This window comes from Pinus tabuliformis, chromosome 5_1, assembly GCF_031772625.1.
Source record: "Pinus tabuliformis cultivar Carrire ecotype Pingquan chromosome 5_1, CPIR1, whole genome shotgun sequence".
NCBI classification, from domain to species: domain Eukaryota; kingdom Viridiplantae; phylum Streptophyta; class Pinopsida; order Pinales; family Pinaceae; genus Pinus; species Pinus tabuliformis.
Window position 1 is genome coordinate 243,431,024 of NC_142305.1, and position 9,188 is coordinate 243,440,211.

Consider the following 9,188-nt stretch of genomic DNA (forward strand, 5'->3'; position numbering starts at 1 on the left):
TCTATATAAAACTTGATTAGAAAATGCATCTTTAAAAGTTCTTAGATTTCAATAATTATGTCGATATTGGTTGAAATCAGGTGAACCCCAAAGAACATGTGAAGCATAGTTGGACTGCTAATTGAATAGACATTAGTAAATTGTAGTACAACAAGTTTTGGGTTGAGTCTCATAACTATATCACAAATATCCTGGGAAATATATTGACACAATTGTTCGATGACTCTGTTATGCTCAACGTTATTATTGGTAAAGAGACTCATAAAAGTCCCTTGTAAGCTCACTAACTCACCATTTATAGGATATGTAGTCCATGATGTAGAAGAAAGGTTTCAGGTACTACAACAAGCACCATCAACGTAACCAATATATGGTTCAAGGGATGTCAACATCTGCAAACAAAATTTAATCATAATTAACAAAAGCTATAGGAAAATTTGAAGGGGACACACTAAAAGTACGCTCAACACACCTATATAGAACATGTACACAATGCACTATGAAAAATATCAACCATAGCATTCATTAATGTATAACCCATTTCTAGGTTGCACCAAGGGAACTCCATGAAAATCAACAAGCTCATATGGCCCCTTTAGCAAGAACACATTTAACATTATATAGACCTAGCCACATTGGCTCGAACATCCCTGATCTTAATTTATCAGAATCTTTATTGTATTATGAAATAATATTTGCTTCCGAGAAGACAATAACCTTGACACTCTTGTCATATTGCACCTTGATACGTTTCTTATGGGCTTCATTATCCATTGTAGCATCACATCGGGTTTCATATAACTGTGGCATATGTAACATATCTTCCTCTTCTGTTGAAGTGGGAGGAAGTAGTTCAACAACAAGTTTAAGATATATAATTTCAAATTCGATTGCAAGGATTGCTTCCAAACCATAAAAAATTTGGAATGGTGTGAACTCAATAGTATTCCTAATGGAGGTTCGATACACCCATAAGATCGTCTAAAGGAAAAGATGACAATGTGATTTATGGACACCTAAATTGAAGCATTGTTTTGAGAAATTTTCTGATTTCCTCAACTTGCCCATTCACTTGAGGAAAGTAGGGAGTGGAACTCTCATGGGAGATTCCCACCTTGGCAGTCAATTCACACATCATCTAATTGTGTTAAATTTTTTCATGCTCCATAAATATAGCCTCTCGAACAGTGAACTGTTTAGTGACATGGTTGAATAAAAAGAGAGGAGTTGTTTCGTTGGTATTATTGTATGTAGCCATCACATTGATCCACTTGGTAAAATAGTCAAACACTATAATGATATAGCCATGCTCCCCAGCCGAGTGACGGTTACACGTCATGAAATCAATGCCCCATTTTACAAACAGCCCTACGACCATAAGAAGTTGCAAAGGAGCGGGAGGAGCATGGGTCTTATGATCTTATATCATCGAAACATTACACTTTTGGATGGCAAGGATGCAGTTGTGAAATATGGTAGACTAAAACTAACGAAGAAACATGATCTTCTGTGCGGTGGCATAACCAAGGATATTACCACCACATGCCCCACAATGCCATTAATTTAAGACTTTAGCGGCCTCCCCATGAGTGAGACACCTTCGAAATACCATATTGATACCACAATGATAGAGGGTGTCATCGATTATAATGTAATTTTTGGCTTTATATTGGATACATGGTTGACCATAGTGAGAGGAATCAAACCAAAATGTATAGGTTTTGAGATATATGAGAATGTCTACATATCATGTGTCAAATGAAAAAATTAGGAACAAAAACTCATCCATAATATAATCATGAGACATTGTCTTAGTTTCAGAAGTGGGAAGGTTGAAAATTAGCTTAGAAAAAACTAAGGATTTCCTCAACTCGGATTTGATGAATTCAAAATCAAAATCTTGTACGATGACAATCCACTTGGAGTACTTGACCCCCTATAATTGTCGGATTTTGAATATGTATGCTTAGATTACGTTAATGGTTATCTAATGAAGTGATTTATGTCTCCTTTAATCAACAATTATTTGGATGATTACTTAGTTGGCTTCAATTAGTGAACAAATAGATCTATCGTACAATAGTGAGAGTATATACTTCAGAAAAACTTGTGGTACTCGCCTCTCCCTCATCTCCATTATGGGATCGTGGTATGAGTGTCCCATTCTCACAATGCAAAAACAAATTTATTGTTTGATCACTGGATAGCATAGGATTTCTTCTTGAACAGATCACCGTTTATATGGTTTAGAAGCACTTCCATTCATAGACTTTGAAATTAGCCATTAATAACTCTGCTTTTCCTAAATTAAACTCATCTTTTCCATATGTAAATGAAGTTGCGCATAAATGAAGAAAAGAATGTATGTTGTTGTAGGAATTTATGATCTTCACGGAGATTCATCTCACTAGCCTCATCTAAGTCTTCTCCACCTATGTTGCTAATGTCCACCAAACCCTAATGTGAGTTTCTTTTTTGTAGCAAAGTGGACATCTTCCTTGACCAAGTTCAACCATATTAAAGACTTGGGCTCAACCTTGGGTAGTGTGCACCTCCTCTGTGGCTTATTGGCCCGTCACACATCTTCCCCACACTTTATTCTACCTTTCCTACCTCCCTATGGATTTCAACCTATTTCAGGTATTAAAACAAGGCATCGTGTAGTAGAACTAGGGCATCTTGTAGTACTGCACGAAACCCCGTAACAACCTCTTTTAAGCTCGAGTTGAGTAGAAATGATCATAGGAGCCTAGTTTATGCCTCCACTTGGATTCCATATCCTTAACACCGTTCTAGACCTTTTTCCCAATGCTTGTATCCCCTACCCAAAAATCAAATTGGTTCAATTATCATTTACATTCATAAAATGGAAAATCAAAGATGCTTTTCTACAATTTATAGTTAGTACACGCACGAAGCATTCACAATAGTTTTCGAATAATTTCCATGCTTATTTAGTAAAGATAACTAGATTTTAGAAGCAAGGCTAAGTTAGGTGGCTTTTGAAGGAAATAGGTGTAGATTCTTAGCTCGATGATTTCATGTTACTTGATAACACTTTCGAATTGAGCATTTTCATTCCATAGAGTAGGAAACATTTCCTTTCTAGTCAATACAAGAGTGGTTTGAAAAACCCTAATGGTCTATAGCCATAGCTTAAAAGTGGTAAGAGTATATCGTTGCATCTAATGTGTCACCTCCAAGTTTCTACAAACCCCGGGTTGATGAAGTATAGTTGGTATCCCTAGGAGTTTGGGCATCCTTGTAGCAATACTAGAGCTCATCATAATGCATACACAATAAATGAATATTTATTTAGTTTATCGAAATCACTAAGAGTGGGAAAGATTAAATGGCTAGCTTGGTTTATTCTACATAGCAAGTCCCTTAGAAGCTAATGATAGTGGGGATGCTTTGCGGGGTCAGCTCAAAAAAATATTTGAATTAAAAAAGCATAAAGTGTGGTGCCAAATTCGTGTTATAAATATAGCAAAGGTTATATTATCATCACCTAGTAGGCAATGGCACACTTGGGAGGAAGTGGATAACCAATCCTCTAAATTTGAAAATGCATCTTTAATATGATCATTTTAATGTGGAACTTAGTTCATTTAACTACTAGACATTTAGAAGATTATTTGGATCTTATGTGAAGACATGTGGTGACATTTGATAAGTCTTAGATTCATTGAAGTACTTTAGCTGCTAAATATTTAGTTAGAATATATTTTTTTGAGATGTAATGCATGCTATAGAGAACTATATTGGATGTTTTATATGACTATATTGTGAATATTTTTTCAAGATCCTTTGGATGTCTTATGTGGTTAGACTCTAATTTAGTGGAGAATTTTTATTTTTCATTTAGAGATCATAGTTCATTTTGCCATATTGGGATAATAATGAAGGATCACATACATGATAAAAAGTATGTGATAAATGTAGTTCTCTTTAATGTTAAATGAAATTGTAAATAATTTTTCATGAAAAAAAACTGATGATGCCGCCTTAGTCCCCATATTTTGAACACAATATAAACTATTTTAAAATGCTAATATCATTAGTTCAAATATTGAGAATCCTAGAATACTTAATAATTCCATTACATGTAAAAGGATATTCTACCTTTAACTCAATGATTACAAGATTATGTTAAAATGGAGATGTAGAGTAATGATAAGCCTCACTTAGATTTAATAGCAACAATCAATACATAATTCTACTAAAAGTTTTCAACATTTCCCTTGAGAACTATTTCTCCACCCCACCTAATGGTTATCTTAGTGGCTCATAGGAAAATGGAAAAAAATATTAAAGTACAAATTTGTTATCTTGATATGTAAAATGTATAAGTTATTTTTATTTTATTTTATCTTTTACATATATTGAGTTACTACATTTCAATTCTATATTATCAAATTTCACTTAGTATTTATTATATATGGTTAAAAGTGGAACTAAGGCCAAATTCCACTTTGAAAGACTCCTTTGAGGAAGATAATTATGGGATTAAATTCCTCTTCTAGAGAAGACCAAAATCAACCTAAAGATCATAACATTTGGTTAAAGAAAAATATGATTTTGAATTTTTGTAAAAATTAACAAGATTGACCTCCTATATGTCACCTCAATAAAACCAAAATCACCTCTCTTCAACCGCATCTAATTTCATGGAATTGTATATATAGAGAAACCTTATCCCTGATTTTGGATATATCCACTTGCTAGAAAATATTTCTAAGGCAACCATGGTCTTCGAGGAAGTTTGAGGATTGTTTGTTGGTGATATTCTTCACTAGGGTCCAGTCCCTTCAAGTAGGATATTCGCTAACACATGAAGGCCAAGGATGAGGTTACAAAAGGTGTTTGGAAGTCTGTTCATGAGTCTAAAGTACACCAGAGGCACGACATGGCCTTCCAGTCTAATCGATGGATGGTTTCGGTTGTGTTCTCCGTGTTTAGATAGGCTGCAATCCCTATATTTATTGGAGGAGAACTGCAGGCCTCTTATGGGCTAGTTGAAAGGGAAGTTACGGCTTATTACTATAGCTAAAGTCAAGCTATAGGTAGACAAGGCAGGAAAAAGGGAGGACGTTAGCCCTAGTGAAGAAGGAGGTTAGCCGTAGTTATTTAAGGCAGTGTTGAAGGAAACTAAATGGGTTGACATTGTCTCCAATATGACCCCAATCAAGTTCGATATCGATTGTTATTTCATCATCATGTTAACATGATTGGACTTCTATAATTGGACCTTTTATACTGAGTAAAGAAGGTTGCTCTATTTGGGCTAGGACCGTGGTCCTCTTTAAATAATATTTGCTGTTTCTTTTTTTACTATTGATCTCTAGTTAGGATAGAATTTTCAAGCTATTGTATAAATAGAATATTCTCCTCGGCTACATATTTGCATATTGTATATGTCTCTCTTGGTTGAATATTTAATATAAAAAACAAGAAGAATTGATCAAAGGTTTCCCATCTTGGAGTTGGTTCTGGGCTTCTGTGCTTGTCTCTCCTGCATTTATGGTTCATGTTCTTTCTCAATTACAGTCATGTGATAATGTTTTATGTGATTTCTTAAGGAAATGGATGTAATTAAAATCAAGTTAACATGAAGTAACTATTCTCATCAAGTATGTAGTTGGAGTGACAGATAGCATACTAAATATGTTCCTCTCACCTCCTTGCATTAAGTATGGAAATTTTTAGTAACCTTTGAAGTTTCATAGTGACATGATTTTTCATAAGACAATTTGAGTATAAGAGTCTAACTATAATTTTAAAAAAACTAAACATTTAAAATAAAACCTAAACAGAGAAAATAGTAATAATATAAACTACCTATTATTTTGAATCACTGCTCAACTTAACATGATTACATATCAGTACATAACGATAAATATAATTACCGAAACATCCAAACATTAAGATGCTTTACATATTTTCTCATAATAAAAATGAAAATACCTGTATGAAATATCAGTCTCAATAAGTCTAAAAAACACACATATACGAAGAAGGTTCAAACCAACCGCATACAACAAAATAAGGTAGACTATAGTCCATTTGTGTGCACTGTGTACCGATCCAGCACTCCGTTTAGCTAAGCACTGGAACCATCCCCAAACATAGAAACTAACCTTTCTTTGCGGATTTGCACATAAGAGTCTTGTGAATGTAAGGGATCACACCTCCACTTGAGATGGTACCTTTGATCAAGGTATCAAGTTCTTCATCTCCTCTGATGGCCCGCTGTAGACGCCTTGGGGTGATATGTTTCACCTTGAGATCTTTAGTAGCATTTCCTACCAATTCTAAAATCTCCGCAGTAAGATACTCAAGAGTGGCTGCAGCATATACGGCTGCAGCAGCTCCCACCCTTTGATTTTGAGATACTCGTGACCTCAACTGACGGTGGATCCGTCCCACTGGGAACTGCAATAAGAAAAACATTTCAATCCACATATTACAGGAGCCCTTTGTGAGAGTATTGTTAAGCTCCATTAATTTAACACAAAAGCTACCTTGATTTATGGAGTTGCAGCTTTTCTTAACTTATGGAAACCAACTGCAGTAGTTTCCTTAAGTTAAGAAAATCAACTGCAATTACTAAATTAATAATTGGGAGCTACTAAAGTGGTCCATTACTTTGATCTCATCTCTACCTTGATTTGTGGTTTTTCTAACACATAGCATTTAGAAGCTTGATGGAAGCTTAGCTATATGTTCATCTGTTGGTCCCCAAGCTCATATCTCAACCCCCTTCAGTTCTACACCATCTAGCTGAGATAGCAGAGCTCGGAAGTGCCTTCAGAATTTTGTGTTCTTTTGTTTGGACAGAAGCTGGAGTGCTGAAGGAGAAGCTTGTGGACTGTGGCCTGCATCAATACATCACCAATGGGTGGAGGTAACTCGTATCCCTGGGCAATAAGGTTTAATGATTCTTTGAGTTTATTTCGCATGGAGAATCATTGTTAAAATTGTAGAATGTCTAACAGTTGGTATCAGAGCTTTTGTTTATCTCTGCCTTGGTGCGATTCGAATGCTTTGAAATAGAGTCTAGGTTCAATAATAATTGTCGATGCCGTCTACCAGCGTAGGTTGAATTCTTCACACCTGCGTCAGTTCGGATTTTTCTCCGTCGTCGTCTTGTCCATGAACCGTGCCTATACTTCCCCTCTTAGTTCTGTGGATTGTAATTCATGGCTGCGGGATGTTAAGCTAAACCTTAAATGCGCGTCCAAGATTTAGGGGATCACTCCTGCTTTAATTCTCTGTCTCTCTCACACACAGACGCAGATCTGGCTTTTGATATTTGAGGAAATCTATCTTTCTGGCATCGTGCCCTTGAGCAATCTTGCTTTTTTAGTTGTTTCATGGAGAAGTCTTGTTCCTCTCAACTGAGTAGCTTATGTAGCGCGTTTTTCTGTATTCTGTAAGGTAAAAACCTTGATGAGCCAAAGTTGTACGCTTTACAAAATATGGATTTTATTTGGAACGTACTGATGTTATTCCCAAGGACAAACCCATGTTTACCTATTTAATTGAGGTACCAAATGCAATGGAATAACCAATTTTTTTTTTATTGCAAACTCCGATTATACCATCCATATCTGTGATATATACAGTACTACCATTGATTTTACAGAAAAATGGCCAATTCCTTGCACATATATCCTACTATTTCCAACATTTTCCACATCGATCCAGCAGTGATGACATCTGCCTTCTTTCACATTTTTTGTGCGTCGATCTACCCTGTTGACGATTGCCAACGAAGTTTTATTGCATTACAATAGCGGGGCATGGGGAATGATCCATGCTTATGAATGTCGATCACTATATCTTCGGCCATTGTTATATATAAGGCCTGCGGCCCGTCGGCTTCCATGCGCAAGAATTTGGTCTCTGCCTTTTTCCTTCTGATCCATTGGAAACCTTGGCATTTGATCACCATTATTGCGCCGGATCTACTGTTCTATCTTGAGCATTAATGGATCGCTGCTACAGTAATCCATTATTTCTTTTACATGCATTAATTCTGACGGCAACCCTGCTGCCGATACCTAGTCACTGCCGCTGCAACTTTCCTGCATTATTTAACTTCGGGGACTCGACCTCTGATACGGGTGCTATTCACAGATGAACTGTAGCAAGCCTAAAATGATACAGATCTCTTGAATGATTTGTGGAATGCTCATTGTTATTGTCAGGCATATTCTTCACTGCATCTCCAAAATGTATGAAGTAAAGTTAACTATTAATTTTGAGTTTGCTTCGTAATGATTGGATGTGGGAATCTGCCATCGGCATGAAGTCAGTTATGAAAATCCAAAGCTCGAAAAGCTTGTTCGTGTTCATGGTAATTTAATTGACTATTTAATCTAAGATCCCGAAATCAATTTCAATCACGGAAAGTGGAGCAGAGAGGTGGTCTATGCAATTTAGGACATTATTCATTGCATTATATATATGAACTATGCATCCCACCGTGGAAATGTCGATCAACAGAAATTTTATTGTTTTGTCCCTTTTCGTTCTTCCGTCTGCTTAAATTTGTATTCAACATTTTCTGTTTGAAATTTATATGGTATTGTGGTATATGGTATGGTAAATTGTTACCTGTCGGATGCAACCATTATTATGTTTATTATAAAACACACTATGGATTATCCAACGTTTACCAAATACGTTTATGGTATATGGTTAACCAAATACATGGCATGGTATATATTTACCAAATACGTTTATGGTTTACCAAATACGTTTATATTGTATTGGTTTACCACTAAGGTTTCAATTAAAAACGATATTGGTAAAGAGTTATAAGTGAAAATTGAATACAGTATTGGTTTACCACTAAGGTTTCAATTAAAAACGATATTGGTAAAGAGTTATAAGTGAAAATTGAATACAATATAGGTTTACCACTAAGGTTTAAATCAAAAACTTATATGGGGGCAAAAATGCCTGTCTTTGTGTTTTTATTTTTGAGTTTATAATTGGAACTGTTTGGAGGCTTTTAGAACCCAATGATATGATAATCTCCTGCCCTGAAGCCGGGTTTCGGCATGAGATCTATGACATGGAGTCCATTCTTTAATTTATTTAATGGTGAGCTCAAATGGATTTTTTTTTTTTTTTCAATTGTGGACGCTTATTGGGATTATAGCCTAAGAGGTTTCCTT